Below are 15,417 nucleotides of genomic sequence, written 5' to 3' on the forward strand. Positions count from 1 at the left end.
TGAGGTAAAAAATGGAGGTGCCACGCGAAACACGGAGCTTGCAGTAGTGCCCGGGCTAGACTGTGAGGTTGTGCGCATGCGCTGTAGCAGCCGAGTGCGGCCCCGCAGGCCAGCCTCCGAGCGCCTCCTGAGCCGCCAAAGATGCGGCGGTGGCTACTGTAAGCTCCTTCTCTGCGCATAGGCTGGAATTCTCGTCTTTGTTGCTGTTAAGATTTTTGACGACTGTATGTGGGAACTCTCCTCCCCTCGGCCACACCGCCATAGCGAGCTGCGTGGTTAGCGCAGTGCGTCGATGGCGTAGCCGGCCCTTCGAGGACGCCTGCAAGCGCCTGTTGTGATGTAGAGCAGGCGAAAGCATTGGTGTGCGCCTCAGTGCTCCTGTGCGTTTCCCTGGAATTGAAGTTTGCTCTTACGCGAGCACGGTAGCCACAAAGATCGGATATTCGAACCGCATTGCCAAGTTTGCCTTCATTTCTATCTAGCAGTTCGGTTACGTCCATGGGGACACGTTGAGCGTGGAGGAAGGAATACTCAGGCGAGGCCCTGATGCCCCTTCCTGTGAGGCTCCTCCCGGCACGTGGGAATGTCCACGGAGTCCGTTACCTTTTCCTTTCTTGATCGTCTGCGTCTCTCGTTCTCCACCGTCACTTCCGGTCAAACAACTTCACCATCCCTTCCTAAAGGAAGCTGACAGAAGCGCGCAATGCTTCTCACATCAAACGCGCGTCCAACCGATCGTCGAACCATCGAAGACCGGAATCACAAACGAAGGACGAACCTATGCGACCATTTTTCGCACACTAAGTAAACGCATCCACGAACGGCCTGGATGTATACCGACCGACCCGTGGTTTACGAAAGAAAGGCATGCTATTGTGCTCCCTCTTTATACCTGGAGCCGTTCCTTTTTCGCGGTTTTCGAGTAACCATTTTGACGGAATGGAAGCACGGTGCCACGCACGCGCCGCGTGTCCGGATATCTTATCGGAGCTTTTGTGTCTGGAGATCTTATCGGAGCTTTTAGATCGACCAACCGGTCTATGAGGCCATTCCTTAGTCTTTTTTCACAGGACGCCATGGGTCCCACTGGGAAAGCTTTCGCTGCAATAGCAGCTGATCGGGTACACGGACGCCGAAGAAACCGGCGGACTTCAATCAGAAGTCAGCGGTAGGAACGAAGCATCACTGACGCTTCGTGAACGGCCTTGGGGGCGGGGCACGGCCAAAAATGGCGCAACTACTTCCGTACTTTCTGCAATGCATTGGGGGCCTCTCCTGGGTGCTCTTGTTTCCATGACGTTGAGTGATAATTAAATCGTGGCTATTTGCATCACTGGTGTGAGGAAGAGACTGAAGTGCCAATAGAGAGTTTTAGCAGTCCGTATGTTCTGTGTTGTACGTGGTTACCGTGTTGACAGGGACCCGTCTGGGCACTTGCGCATTCGACGCGGTAGGGGGATTCGTTCCGGGGGCAGGCCTTCGCCATGCTCTTGCATCCGTCACGGTGAGGTGCGCCTCCTCGCCCTTCCGTGCACACAGGCGCAGTCGGGTCCCGGTAATCACGGTAACTACGTAAACGACGGAACAGACGGATTGCTAAAACTCTCTGTCTGCGCGTGCCCACACGTTGTCTAACAACGGAGGCCCTGCTCCTTTTCCGAGGCAGAATTCTGGCGACTTGGTCATCCTAAAAATGCTGTATATGCTGACTCCTCGCGCTGCCTCGGAAATGGGTGAGGCCGTTTCGTTTGTCGGTTTATGCCGTGGTCGTCCTGTAAACTTCAGCGCTCTACGTTTCCTCGTGTCTAGCTACCAGCTAGCCTAACACGAAGCTTTACTGAGCCAAATAACCCTTTCACGTCAGCGTACATTTGCCCAGCCGGGCACCAATAGCAGAGGGGTAGAAGCGCAAAGGCTCACGGGTACGTCGTCTGCTCACGCAACTTGCGGTTCCAGAGCTCTCCTGGGCTCCCGTCCTCCGGCGGCTTTCACGCGCTTGCGTGCATGTTGTCTTTCAAAGAGTGCTTCCCTTTCAGAGAAGCCCCTGGTAGCATCCATCGTTATTATTCGTTGAAGGCTCGAATCATGAGCGTTTTTTCTTTCGGTGGAAACAGAAAAACATATTCCCACCCGCTGCTGGCGGACGGGACTTGCCCCGATGCACGGCAGACGTGCGTGAATCGAGGCACCCTGAACGGGAAGCCAGGAGAGCTCTCGAAGCGGAAGTGGCGGGAGCAGACGACGTACCCGTGAGCCTTTGCGCTTCCACTGCTTACTTACTGCACGGGGCTCGCGTACTTACCCTGGGACCGAGCTAAACTCTCTTATACTCCAGCACCTTATACTCCTGTAGCAAATTGAGGTATTAAAAAAAATTGAACACTCGCGAAAGAACACGCGACGTTACCTGCAATCACTACCTTCGAAATCAAGGGGCCGATTTAAGTTTTCGCAGAATACAGAGTAACTGCGATTTACTTTTACTCTGCTCAGCAGGTTGAAAAAACTTTCAGACAAAAGCAACTGTACAAGGTCTACGCAGTTTTTATTGCGCGACCGGACCAACCTGCCACCGCCCGTGCAGTGCTAAATGCAGCACTGTCTCGGGTGACGCCGGCGTGTCTACACGACACGACGCCGTTCAACCCAAGCACCTGTTATTCCTTTGAAAGCCTCCGTGCGCCGTGCGTGACTCAATCGTTAGTGTTCCTGATTTACACGCTTGCGCCGTCGGCGCGATGAATAGCCGCATTACGTTCGAGCACACGTCTGCCAATATTTCGCTACCGTCTGAAGCGGCCGCCGATCGAATCCGGATACCTTGTGCCATAGAGTTTCCTAGTAAGTGTATAGTAAGAAAATCTGCCTTGTGCCAAGTAGCGAAACGCACTAGCTACTGGGGCTCTTCGATTTAGTCTCGTACTTACTAGTCCGCCGGTATACTACAGTTTGGTATGTCAAGAATGCCAAGGAACGCAAAGGGGAGGATGCGGTAGGTCATTGAAACAGATAAAGAATTTTTGGAAGAAAGAGAGAAAGTGGAGAAAAAGTGCCCGCCGGGTGGGATCCGAACCCACGACCTCCAGAATACGCGTCTGGTGCGATGACCACTACGCTACCGGCGGGGCTGTTTTTCCCCTCCACTTTCTCGGGTATTTATGTTTAGGTATTTGTTTGCGTTTCTTTGTTTTTCCTTTCTTTCAAAAATTCTTTATCTGCTTCAATGACCTACCGCATCCTTCCTCCCCTTTGCTTTCCTTGGCATTCTTGACTGGCAATCCTTATTTCTCTATTATTTTCAACTAGCTCTCATTTCCCATTCTGATTCGCTACATGCATAGCGAGAGCCTCTGTTCTGGCATTCTTGGTGCCATAGGGAGCTTAAGAGGGTTCAACGCTGGTCGACCACTCTCGACATGTTGTAAACACTCGAGTCAGTTCCCGGTGGTAAAAAAGGTCCCCTTCACCCCGAGTAGTCCGAGTGGCGCTGGCTACCACTCTTAAATGCAGACATTAAATCCCTTAACATAAATACCCGAGAAAGTGGAGGGGAAAAACAGCCCCGCCGGTAGCGTAGTGGTCATCGCACCAGACGCGTGTTCTGGAGGTCTTTGGTTCGGATCCCACCCGGTGGGCATTTTTTCTCCACTTTCTTTCTTTCGTTTTTCCAAAAATTCTTTATTTGTTTCAATGACCTACCGCATCCTCCCATTTGCTTTCCTTGGCATTCTTGACTGGCAATCCTTATTTCTGTATTATTTTCAACGAGCCCCTCCTTTCCCATTCTGATTCGCTATATATATATATATATATATATATATATATATATATATATATATATATATATATACCCTACTGGAACGTTCCGTATATACGGAATTCATACGGATTATGCCGCCCCCAAGCACACCGAAAGCAGATGTTAGTATAAAAAACAGGGAACCACATTTGTGTGCGCAATAAAAACGTTTGGCACAGGTTTCGTGTTTCTATATTCAATAATAAGCAAAATGACACTCCGTATGATTTCCGTATAATCCGTATATACGGAATGCGTACGGACAATGATTTGGCGGTTCTAGTAAACTTACAGACATCAAATCGGTGCCATATTCTTGGATAAGTATGCACTATTTCGTTCACATGTGTTTCTCAAATATATTCCGTGTTTTGTTGCGGCTTTGTGTCATTCTAGAAAAGTACTCCGTATTCCCATATTTCCGTATATACGGAACTTTTCAGAAGGGTACATATATATATATATATATATATATATATATATATATATATATATATATATATATATATATATATATATATATAGAAAGATGGGTCAGCAGTCTACAACGCCAAAGGAGGCATAGGGGTGTGGTCAGGCTCTTTTCTTTTTCACTACGGTTAATTAGGTAAACATTTTTTTTTTAATTATACAGAAGAAAGAAAGAAAAACACGCGCCCAGAGTGGGGACCGAACCCACGCCTTTCGATTACATGTCGAATGCCTTACCAATTCGGCTATCTGGGCGACTGTGTTCTGCTTCACTTTCTGGGCTATTTATATTTACTAGAAGTGTATCTGACGCTTGAGGGTGGTAGCCAGCGCCACTCTGACCACACGGGGAGAAGGGGACCTTCTTTTTAACCCCCGGGGCGTGACTCGAACGTCTACAGCCTGTCATGAGCGGGTTACTGGCGGGAAGCCCTCTTATGCTACCTAGGCATCAAGGCTGCCAGAACCGTGACCCTCGCTAGGCTTTCGCAGAATAATATCGTAAGGAAAATGAGGGGCTCGTTGAGGAAATACAGAAAGATGGGTCAGCAGTCTACAACGCCAAAGGAGGCATAGGGGTGTGGTCAGGCTCTTTTCTTTTTCACTACGGTTAATTAGGTAAACATTTTTTTTAATTATACAGAAGAAAGAAAGAAAAACACGCGCCCAGAGTCCGGGGACCGAACCCACGCCTTTCGATTACACACACATATATATATATATATATATATATATATATATATATATATATATATATATATATATATATATATATATATATATATATATATATATATATATATATATATATATATATATATATATGCATGCGTAGGAATAAGGTACGATGGGACCGGTAAAATGTACTGTAAACGAGAAGACTAACGGGTAACGAACGCCAGTATATTAACGTTTCGGCTTTGAGCAAGCCCAAACAAAACCAACAAGTAAAACATTGCAAACAGCAAGAGAAAACAAAATGGAACAGCTTCGCATTAGTGGCGCGAAGACTGGGCGAACAGCGAAGCTGTCGGCCCCACCTACTCATTGGTTCGGCCAGAGTGCTTCAATGGTTCGGCTAAGCTTATGCGCGGTCATGCTTGAAGACTCGGCCAAGATGTCTGCGTGGTGGCGTCGTTAGCCCCCCAAAGAGCAATGAACACTCGGTCATTAAAGTGTGCTTAATGTACGTGAGCTCGTACGCGAGCTCGTATGCGAGCTCGTACACTCGGGTCGGACTAGCGTCCCTAAATAAAGGCTTTTAGGGTATCGGCACTCTTTCTCTGAGTTATGTGCCGCCAGGATTTTCATTGGTCGGTCGGCACCACGGGATATTTGTTTATATATGGGCGCAGCCATTTTGTTTCTGGGCGCCTCTCCACTGTCTCTCCCTCTCTCTGCTGCGCGGACACTAACTAGAGCGGCCGGTCGCACTCTGCCCGTCACAACCAGCGGCGGTTTCGTTGGGAGAGATGACAACACTGCAAGCAAAAACAAAAAGGCCCCCAGATGATTCCGGGTGCACGAAGTGGCGGTACTCTTAAGCGTAACTCATTTACCGACGCTAGGTCGGACCAAAGTGGTTGCGTCCTTTTTCGAGCAGCGGTGAGGCGGCCTTCGCGCCGCACTCGCTTTTCTTCGGCAGTGACGCTCTTCTCCTGTCGCCCCATCGCCCTTCTCCGGAGGCCCGGCTGTTGCACCTCGCGCGAATTTCTGAACTTACCGCTGAAAGTGCGCGCCCAGGTGGTTTCGTGCGCAGGCTGTCACATTTCTCCCAAAGTGGACGCCCCGAGGCAACAGGCTTCGCGCACTCGGCGTCTGTAGCGCGAGCTGTTCTGCGCTTCCGTCGCGAAAGCACGTGAACTGACGAGTAGAAGAACACTCGCGCCACGAACGTTGGGCAGAGTGTTCTCGAAGGTCGAGCAATACCGGCGCGCGCGCTGACGTCATCGCTCGGCGAGATTTCCCTGCGCACGTTCGCCGGCCCAACACCAGCTTAGAAAGCATCCCTGCGACATAATCGGTGAGAGCGGAGAGTACGATTACATGTAATGGCGGCATCATGCGTGCGCACGTGTGAGCATAATTTCTTCTCAACCCGGTCCTCGCTATTTTGAGGATCAGGCGGCGCTAATTCCGTCACCTTTGTTGTGGAAGGGAATTTATTGATTGTAGGGTTTAACGCGCCGACGCAACACAGGCGAGGAGGCACGCCGTAGTGGAGGGCTCCGGCTTAATGTTGACCACCTGGGGATATTTAACGTGCGCCGAAATCTCGTACACACGGGCGCTTTTGCTTTTCGCCTCTACCAGAAAAGCGGCCGCCGCGGCCAGGAATCGAACCCGCGACTTCGTGCCCAGAAGCACAACGCCTTAGCCAGCTGAGCCACTGCGGCGGGTTGTTGTGGAAGGGGAGCGCTATTTCTTCATATTCTGCAGCAACCCGCATCAGAGCGTGCTCTTGCGGAGGGGAAATTCGTATTCCTGGACCACAAAAACAATAAGTATAGGGTTCGCTCGAAATATCGCCACGCACGCAATTTCTATGTTCCAATGTTTCAAGCCGTTCCAATGTTTGGGCGAATTTCGAATGATTAAGCGAGGCAACAAGAAAACAAAGCAAGGTGAAAGAGTGGCGACTGATCGGCCACTTTCTCGCACTGCCTCGTGACGTCACGGGGTCAGTTGACGCAATTCACGGCAGATCGCTGCGTGATTGCGCTATATTGCGGGGCTGCCTCTGATTCCGTTTGATCGCTACACTTACAAGCTAACATGAGCAGTGCGGTTTTTTTTTTTTTTTGCACAACCAGTTACATCACTGCAAACGTTTCGTAGTGAGAAATTTGGAAGATTGTCAAAATTTGTGGTCTTGCTTTTCGGTGAGAACAGTGTCTTTACGGACGCAATAGAGTTAAGCGCGTCACCGAAAGAGCCTTCTTTCAAGTAAGACGAATGTGTAGGCAACCGAAGCAAACCGTCTAAGGGGTTCATTCTCAAAACCACCCAGGTGTTCCCGAGCCAGTCTCTCCCTCCCACACCGCTCTCTCGCGCGTGGCTCAAATAAAGCGTTTTAAAGACCAGTCTTTGTGGGCTACTTAAACGCAGAAATTTCGGTCTGTCTGTCTGTCTTGAAAGGATAAATTTATTATAAAAAAATCCTGGTATCAATGGTACAACGTAACAACCAGAAACAATTAAACAAGTGCAGCGCCTGTCGCTACAAAACTAATAGAGCGCGAAAGCTGCCAGTTACAGATACTTACAGAAACACATAAACAGCTTCAAGTTGATTGTAGACAAAAGATTAACATACAAACAATTTAGAGTTGCTTACAACCAAAAGATTAACATGCGAGGAAAACCATGATACAAAAACATTCGCTTCAAGAATGCAGCAATATACAAAACAGGGTTGGTTTTATGTCACAACGGGTACTGTAGCGCACTAACACTCAATTCTAACACCAACATCAATTGTTACAACGAAAATCCCTAAGGACACAGGTCTGGAAAACTGGCATGAATAATAACCCTTTTGTTTGAAACCTCAATAAACCGGGTAGACCAATGTCGCAAAAACTCTTCCTCACCCAAAAGGGCCAACTCGCCTTCCAAAAAGGTCACGAGGTGTTGTCTGAAGAAGGAAAGCAAGGGCCACTGCATACGTAGCCTGCGATTCTGTGCTACAGCCCTGCAGCGATTACGCCATAGTATATAATCGCCAATCACTACGAATAGTTTGCCAAGGGGAGTGCCAGGGCACTGTTCTCTCAGTTGATACCGTGCAAGCCCCAAACTTGGAGCGGCACGGTGTATGATGCGCCAAAAGCAACGCGCAACAGTGCAGCTTGAGAACGTGTGAGCCGTGGATTCTGGTTGACCGCAGTTGGGACAGGAAGAGTTCTGTGTTACTCCCCAGCGAAATAATCTATCTTTTGTGGGAAGAATTCGCCACGCTTTTTGCCACTGGATGTTTTTGGCGTCCTCTGGTAGCCTACCTGAAGTCAGCCGTAACCAGGGGAAATCTGGTGGATCCACACGTCTGCCCGATCTCGCAGTAACTATTTTTTCACACAGCCTGGCAGGTTGTTCATTCACAAAATCGAGATCAGCATCCAGTGCACGAATTTCCTTAGCTAAAGTAATGACGGCCTTGAACAGTCTTGGCGGGAAAGCTGCACTGGGGTGCAGGTTTCTGGCCATAGTTGGACAAAGAACCCGTCTAGAGGGACCGAGAAAGTATAGGATCAAAGGTCTGCCCTGAGCTTCTACGTCACTGAGAAGTGAAGAGACGACTCTAAGGGCCAACAACTGGCTCATGAGGTCGATGCAAGGGAGACCATAACCCCCAGAGCGACGTGGGAGGCGCAGGGCATCTCTCGCTAAACGCTCTGTCTGTGACTCGATTCAGCCACCCGGCCAAAGTGAAACGTAATCTGCGCAATATTCTTACATACCCACAGCCAAAGCTAAACTTCTAAGCCCGGTGGCAATCTTCATGCTTGCCACCATTGTTGAACGAGAACAAAACATTACGCAAATGTGTTGCAGAAAATCAATTCATAAGTGATATTTGTAGTGTTCCTTTATTAAAAAAATCATGGATGCTTGGTTTTTGCCATATTAAATCAATTACTACATCAATTGCCCGCGCCACTATAGCTCCTGGCGGAATCATACGAAATCAAACGGCAACAGTAACGAAAAATTTCCACTAGATAGGTTCCTCGTTCCGCTTGGAACACACGTGCAGCAGGGCAACGTGGTTTTATAAACATTGTATAGTAGGGTGCCTCGAATCACGCGCGTCTTCGCCGTATGGCAGCGCTGGCATCGAGGCACCCGGCCTGGGTCAGTAGAACGCGGTAAATTTAAATTGACTTCAGCAAACCTCTACCGTATTATCTTCGGAGGAAGGAGACCGCAGAGGAACGGCGTGAGAGGCGAGTGGGAAACAAAACGGAGTCTTTACATGGCAGGGACGCCAGTGGACTACCGTCTTTCGTCGACATTTGCAACGAAAGGAGCAGCAGATACACGGCCATTTTTTTTTTCTTTTCTTGTCTCGCAAACACGAGATGGTTCTATCACGCGCCGCGGTGGCCCAGTGGCTAAGGCGTTGTGCTGCTGAGCACGAGGTCGCGGGTTCGATTCCCGGCCGCGGCGGCCGCTTTTCTGATGGAGGCGAAAAGCAAAAACGCCCGTGTGTACGAGATTTCGACGCACGTTAAAGATCCCCAGGTGGTCAAAATTAACCCGGAGCCCTCCACTACGGCGCGCCTCATCGCCTGCGCATGCGTCGGCGCGTTAAACCCTATAATCTATCAATGAATCAAGATGGTTCTATCGGCACAGGGCATATTGGCTGTGCCGGCGCCCACCTAGCGCTCAACGCTGCCTTTGGTGTGCCTATTTCCTAGCTCCCAGCTTCGCCACGACGCCTCGCGATGCCTGCGTTTTCGTTTTACTGGATGCCTATAGGCGCAACTGAGCAGCGCACAGCGAAGCAATAATGTTTGCAGGAACTTCCCAACCTTTTGTCGCGCATGTTTTAAGTGTTTGAAGAAACGAACGACCCGAAACACATCGAATGCATTCCCTGTACTCGCAGGCAGCCGCGAAAAAATCCACCGGCTGCGCCCACTCGATTCCCGAGAGTAACGGCCGGCCGTAATGGCCGCCCTTTTTTTCCAGTTTCGGTTTGAAAAGAGCCTTCTTGATCTTCGTTTACGATGCAGCGACGCAGATTTGGGCCGCAAAATTTTGCAGGTAGCAACTTTTAAGGTGTCATACTACCGGAAAATAGCGCATTTAAGGAGCCGAAAATTCCGTTGCAGTTGGCCTTTAATGCACCTTCATTAAAACCACGCCCGCAGTGGGCATGTTTACAAGGCATCGCCGCTAGGTATACTCGCACAATAAGGGAGCCCAGAAAGCGAGAAGTAAGCGTTTGTTTTCTCGAAAAAAACCAGCCAGCACTGGGACCTTCGCGCCGCGGTCTTAGGTGGTAGGTCTCCCCCTCAGTCCAGGAAACCTCTGGCGGTGGCTGCCGTCCCCGGTTCGCCAGATTCTTCCGGTTCTCCGCGGATCCTCGTCGACGAGCACAGGGCCTTCCACTTTTCGGCAGCGTCGAAGCAACCGAATGCAGGTGCGCGTATGCTGCCCCGCACGCAGGTGGCGAGCAACCTGTCGCAGAACGTGGTCCTGTGCCCGGCGGGGTTGGCGGCGTCGCTGCTGGCTGCGCACACGTGCTCCACGGGCGACACCATGGCGGAGCTGGGCGCCATGATCGCGGCGGCGGTGGGCAAGCAGGAGGCGCTCAGGGACGCGCTGCACGCCCTGTTCGACACCATCGACAGGGACATGGCGAAGACCGACAACGTGCTCATCTGCAAGTACGCCTTGTAGCGAGCTACGCTCAAGAGTACCGCCACTTTGTGCACCCGGAAGCGTCTGGGGGCCATTTTGTTTCTGGCTTGCAGTGTTGCCATCTCTCCCAACGAAGCCGCCGCCGGTTGTGACGGGCAGAGTGTGACCGGCCGCCCCAGTTAGTGTCCGCGCAGCAGAGAAATAGAGAGAGAGAGGGAGAGAGAGAGGGAGAGAGAGAGAGGGAGAGAGAGAGAGGGAGAGAGAGAGAGAGGGAAGAGAGAGGGGGAGAGGGAGAGAGATGGCGGAGAGAGAGAAGATAGAGAGAGAGAGAGAGAGAGAGAGAGAGAGAGAGAGAGAGAGAGAGAGAGAGAGAGAGAGAGAGAGAGAGAGAGAGAGAGAGAGAGCTGCTCAGAAACAAAAAGGCTGCGCCCCTATGTAAACAAATATCACGTGGTGCCAACCGAACAATGAACATCGCGGCGGCACATAACAGTGAGACAAAAGAGTGGCGATACTCTAAAAGCCTTTATTTAGTGGTGCTAACGCCCCGTATGTACACGCGTGTACGCTAGAGGGAGCGCAGCTGCGTTCCCATAACGGTCAAAGACTCCATTCGCTCTCACTGCACGCGTCGACGTTCCGTGGCCTCTGTCGAAAGGAATCATCGCTGACTCTGTATCGTACTGTACGTTGCTTTGGGGTGTGTCATCATCCCCTTCCCCTCCGGTCGACTCCGTCGCCCCGTCGACCACGCGTGTCTGCGGGGCGAGTGCCAGGATGACGTGTGCGCGGGGGGCGGCGCAGGCTGTTCGTGAACCGGAACCTGGAGGTGAACGACGACTGCCGGGCGCTGGTGGCGTCGCAGATGCGCTGCGACGTGGACAGGATCGCCTTCTACACCAGCTCCCCCACGGACGTGGCCGAGGCGGTGAACGGCGCGTTCGAGAGCTGCAGCCCGCTCATCGGACAGGTGCTGTCCCCGGACACCGTGGACCCGGCCACCAAGCTGCTGCTCGCCTCGGTCTACTACTACAGGGTACTCCACTTGCCGTACGAGTCCGCAGCCCGCTAAATGGCCACGGCTGGAAAACTGAAGGCGGTCTGATGGCGAGTGACGTCGGTTTTTCCCGGTTGTTCCCCGCACCTAGACCCACTAAATAAGCTAAGCTTAGGTATAACAACACTGACGCAGGGCGGCAGCCATTTTGGTGCCTGACGCCAGGGTGGCCAGCTTTATGCGCCCTATTGCGGCTGACATTGACGGGCGGAATTGGTCCGGGCGACGCTTGGCAACCATGCCAGCTGTGTTGACTTTTCGACGATTTAGAGACAGCGCGCCGCTCGATAGGGTAAGGCTCGGTTACCCTAGCGTACCTTATTTAGTGGCTCTAGGTTACGCTAGGGCCACTAATTAAGCAACGCTTTTTAAGTGGCTATAGGTTACGCTAGGCCAGTGTCGTTCTTTCCCAGCGGGTAGCGATGCAGGCGTTTTCCACTGTCCCGCCGGTTGAAACAACACAGTACAGAGCAGCACGGTATCGCTACTCTGTATGGGGGCATTGAAAACTCACTCTGAATGTGTCATACAGCCGCACTGCGCTCCGAAAATCAGGACTTATCGAAGAGCGCGCTCGCAGCCACATAGAGGCACCAAAATGTCAGCGCTCATGGGTCTTCCCGGATTAAGCAAATGTCACGTGACGCGGTTCGACCAATGGCCGCTGTCGGAGGCATAAAATAATGGCAGAAAAGAGTTCCGATACTCTGAAACCTGATCTAGTGGCTCTACCCGCACCCGCGCAACCATGAACTCTGGTACCCGAAGGACGACTCTTTTGTGCGACCTGCAGAAACCTAACTAGGTACGCTGCGAAATTTCCCTATCCTCCTCGAGCGTGTGTACGGAGCCAGAATTTTCGCTGCAGGACGCTCCTTTCGTTTACTCGTTCACGTAAGCATCGCGTCCTTGCATCTTCTGCATCCTCCTGAAGTCGACCTTAACGTGAAACGGATCGCGCCTCCGCCATGGGAGGTGAGCTTCGAGTGAAGTCAGACGCGGCCGTCTGCTGAGCGAGTGAGGTCGGATGTATGTTTTCACCTCAACTTAGGCCGGCATGTCTAAGTTTGACACCGTTCAAAGAAGGTGCCCAAACAGCGTGCTATGAAGTGTGTGGCATGGACACCCCACTCACGAGCATTATGAACTAAAACATTTTCGAAGAAAACGTACCTGAAATTCGCGTTAGAGGTTAGATACTATGTCTACCCTACATCTACGTGCGCTCTGCTTAGACACGCGTATATGCGTCGCGAAGGGTCGTCGTTTGGAAATACCGTTCCCAGGTTAAACGAGTCCATCGCGGCTTGTTTTCGCGCTTGCAGTGCACCAGTCGTCAACAAATCAGCTTACAAGGCACAAAAGCAACCGAGCACGCTCCGTGCCCAGCGGCCTGAAAGGCGCCAGCCGCAACGAGCAGAAGAGCTTTCTACACAAACGTTTTCATTCCATGAAAACTCCCTTTACCTGCCTTCCGGGCGCGTTCTCGATAGTTTTAGCAGTCCGTCTGTTCCGTCGTGTACGTAGTTACCGTGTTGACCGGGACCCGTCTGGGCACTAGTGCATTCGTCGCGGTAGGGGCATTAGTTCCACGGGCCGACCCTCGCCATGCCCGTGCATTCGCCACGGTGCTCCGTTGTTCGTGTTTCAATTCATCACGATAGTAGCACATCCGCGCAATCATTGGACGAACGGCGCAGGGCCTCCAGGCGGACGCGCGCTTCGAGCGGTGCGCGGAGCCCCGCGCCTTCACGGCCACGCCGACGGCCGCGGTGGAGCTGGAGTACGCGTGCTGCGTGGGCCGCTTCCTCTACGCCGACGTGGAGGCGCCCGTGGCGGCCAAGGCGCTCGAGCTGCACTACCAGGACGCGTCGCTGCTGCTGCTCATGCCCGAGCGGCCGGCCATGATGCGGGAGCTGCGCACGCACGTCACGCAGGCCCTGCTCGCCGCGCTCGCCGCGCAGCTCAAGCCCAAGACGGTGCGCGTGGAGCTGCCCCTCACCAGGATAGAGTCGCGGTGAGGGCGATCTTCTGGGCCACCACTGTCGAGGGATGCGGTCCTCGCCGACTTGGCTTGGCTATTTCGCGCTTGAAGCCAAAGGGAAGATCGAATGTAACATTTTTTTAAGACGATAGTCTTTCGTGGGCTACTTAAACCCAGAAATTTTGGTCTTTCTGTGGCTGCGTTCCAGTTCGCGGACAGCTTGGTAGACAGCCTACGAAGCAGTCTAACTAGACGTCTAAAGGAATAAGAATTGGAACGGTGCAGCGGTCCCGAACGAAACATCAACTAGTACATCAACGCGGACGACAACCTCGTAGCACACATGTAGAGCAACGCAAGCCGTAGGTTTCATAAATAATATTACCGTTATTATTACAAACATTATACGTGATTTAAATATTACACAAAATTATCTTCAACTCTAGTAAATTATATTAAATATTTCAATAAAAGAACAAGTGGTTTTGTTACAACATTAATAGGGAAAAAGGTGGCACTGGCGTCACTTATTGGTTTAGACAGGAAGGTAGCCTGCATCGTTTGATTTTTATGCCGTCTCCTCGAAGCGGTCCTCGTTGACTGCTTCATTTGGACTGGAACAGGGCTTAACACGGCGGACTGTCCGCGAAGACGGCAACGAAGCCGTCTAAAGAAGAAATTGGAACACACCCTGTCTGTCTGTCTGTCTGTCTGTCTGTCTGACTGTGACTCGATTCAGCCACCCGGCCAAAGTGAAACGAAGTCTGCGCAATAATCTTGTATACTCACAGCCAAATCTAAACGTCTAAGTCCGGTTTATATGTTCATACTTCTCAACATTGCTGAACAAGAACAAGGCATTACGCAAATATAAGACAGAAAATTAATACGCATGAGATATTTAAAGTGTTCCTTCACAAAAAAAAATCATGGATGTTTTCGCGAAATGAAATACTACATTTACCGCAGAAAAAAAATTAACACTGTCGCCAGCTGTCGCCCGCGCCACAATAGCTCTTGGCGGCATTTTAAGAATTTCTACCACATAGGTTCCACGTTCTGCTTGGAACGCACGTGGACTAGGGCAACGCAGTTCTATAAACGTTGAAGTAGGGCGCCTCGATTCACGCGCGTCTCCGCCGTACGGCAGCGCTGGCATCGAGGCACCCCGGCCTGGAGCAGTGGAACGCGGTAAATTTAAATTGACTTGAGCAAACATTTAGCGTGTTTAACTTGGGAGGAGCGCGACGCAAGAGGGACAACATGATAGGTGAGCAGGAAAGCGAAGGAAGGCATTTACACGGCAAATGTCGACAAAGACTATCGTCTTTTGTCGACATTTGCGAGGAAAGGAGCAGGAGCAGAAAGGAGCAGAATTTTTTTTTTCCCTGTTCGTCAAGCACAGAGTTTTTAAAATAATTCTTCACAAATAAATGTTCTTGTAGCTTTATTTTTGAAAATATGTCACCCCATTTAAATTCTTTGACAGTAATAGTGTTGCGGTTTTGCTGGCAGAGGCAACTCCAAAGCCCGTTCGATCATGAGCCATGCCAAGGACAAGTGGAACGCGCCTGCCATAGAGTTTCATAAACGTATATTAGTATGAAACTCTGTGGTGCCCGCCCGCTAAATGACGCAACACTCACTGAAGCGCGGCTCGCCTAGACGGGGGCGCCAGATTGCTCGCTACTATATTCCGTATTTTCGCGATTCTAAGCAACCTCCCCTACTTTC

The 15,417-nt window shown here is 51.0% G+C and overlaps 2 non-coding genes across 2 annotated transcripts; both read right to left on the reverse strand.

Annotated features, from left to right (window-relative positions):
* Positions 1 to 3,052: 3,052 nt before the first annotated feature.
* Trnat-cgu (transfer RNA threonine (anticodon CGU)) lies at positions 3,053 to 3,125 on the reverse strand. Its single transcript has one exon. It is a non-coding gene; the product is annotated as a tRNA-Thr (tRNA).
* A 1,328-nt stretch (positions 3,126 to 4,453) lies between these two features.
* Trnat-ugu (transfer RNA threonine (anticodon UGU)) lies at positions 4,454 to 4,525 on the reverse strand. Its single transcript has one exon. It is a non-coding gene; the product is annotated as a tRNA-Thr (tRNA).
* Between the last annotated feature and the right edge of the window lie 10,892 nt (positions 4,526 to 15,417).

This window comes from Haemaphysalis longicornis, unplaced genomic scaffold, assembly GCF_048455015.1.
Source record: "Haemaphysalis longicornis isolate Haplotype H1 unplaced genomic scaffold, Haemaphysalis longicornis Haplotype H1 scaffold_8, whole genome shotgun sequence".
Lineage (NCBI taxonomy): Eukaryota > Metazoa > Arthropoda > Arachnida > Ixodida > Ixodidae > Haemaphysalis > Haemaphysalis longicornis.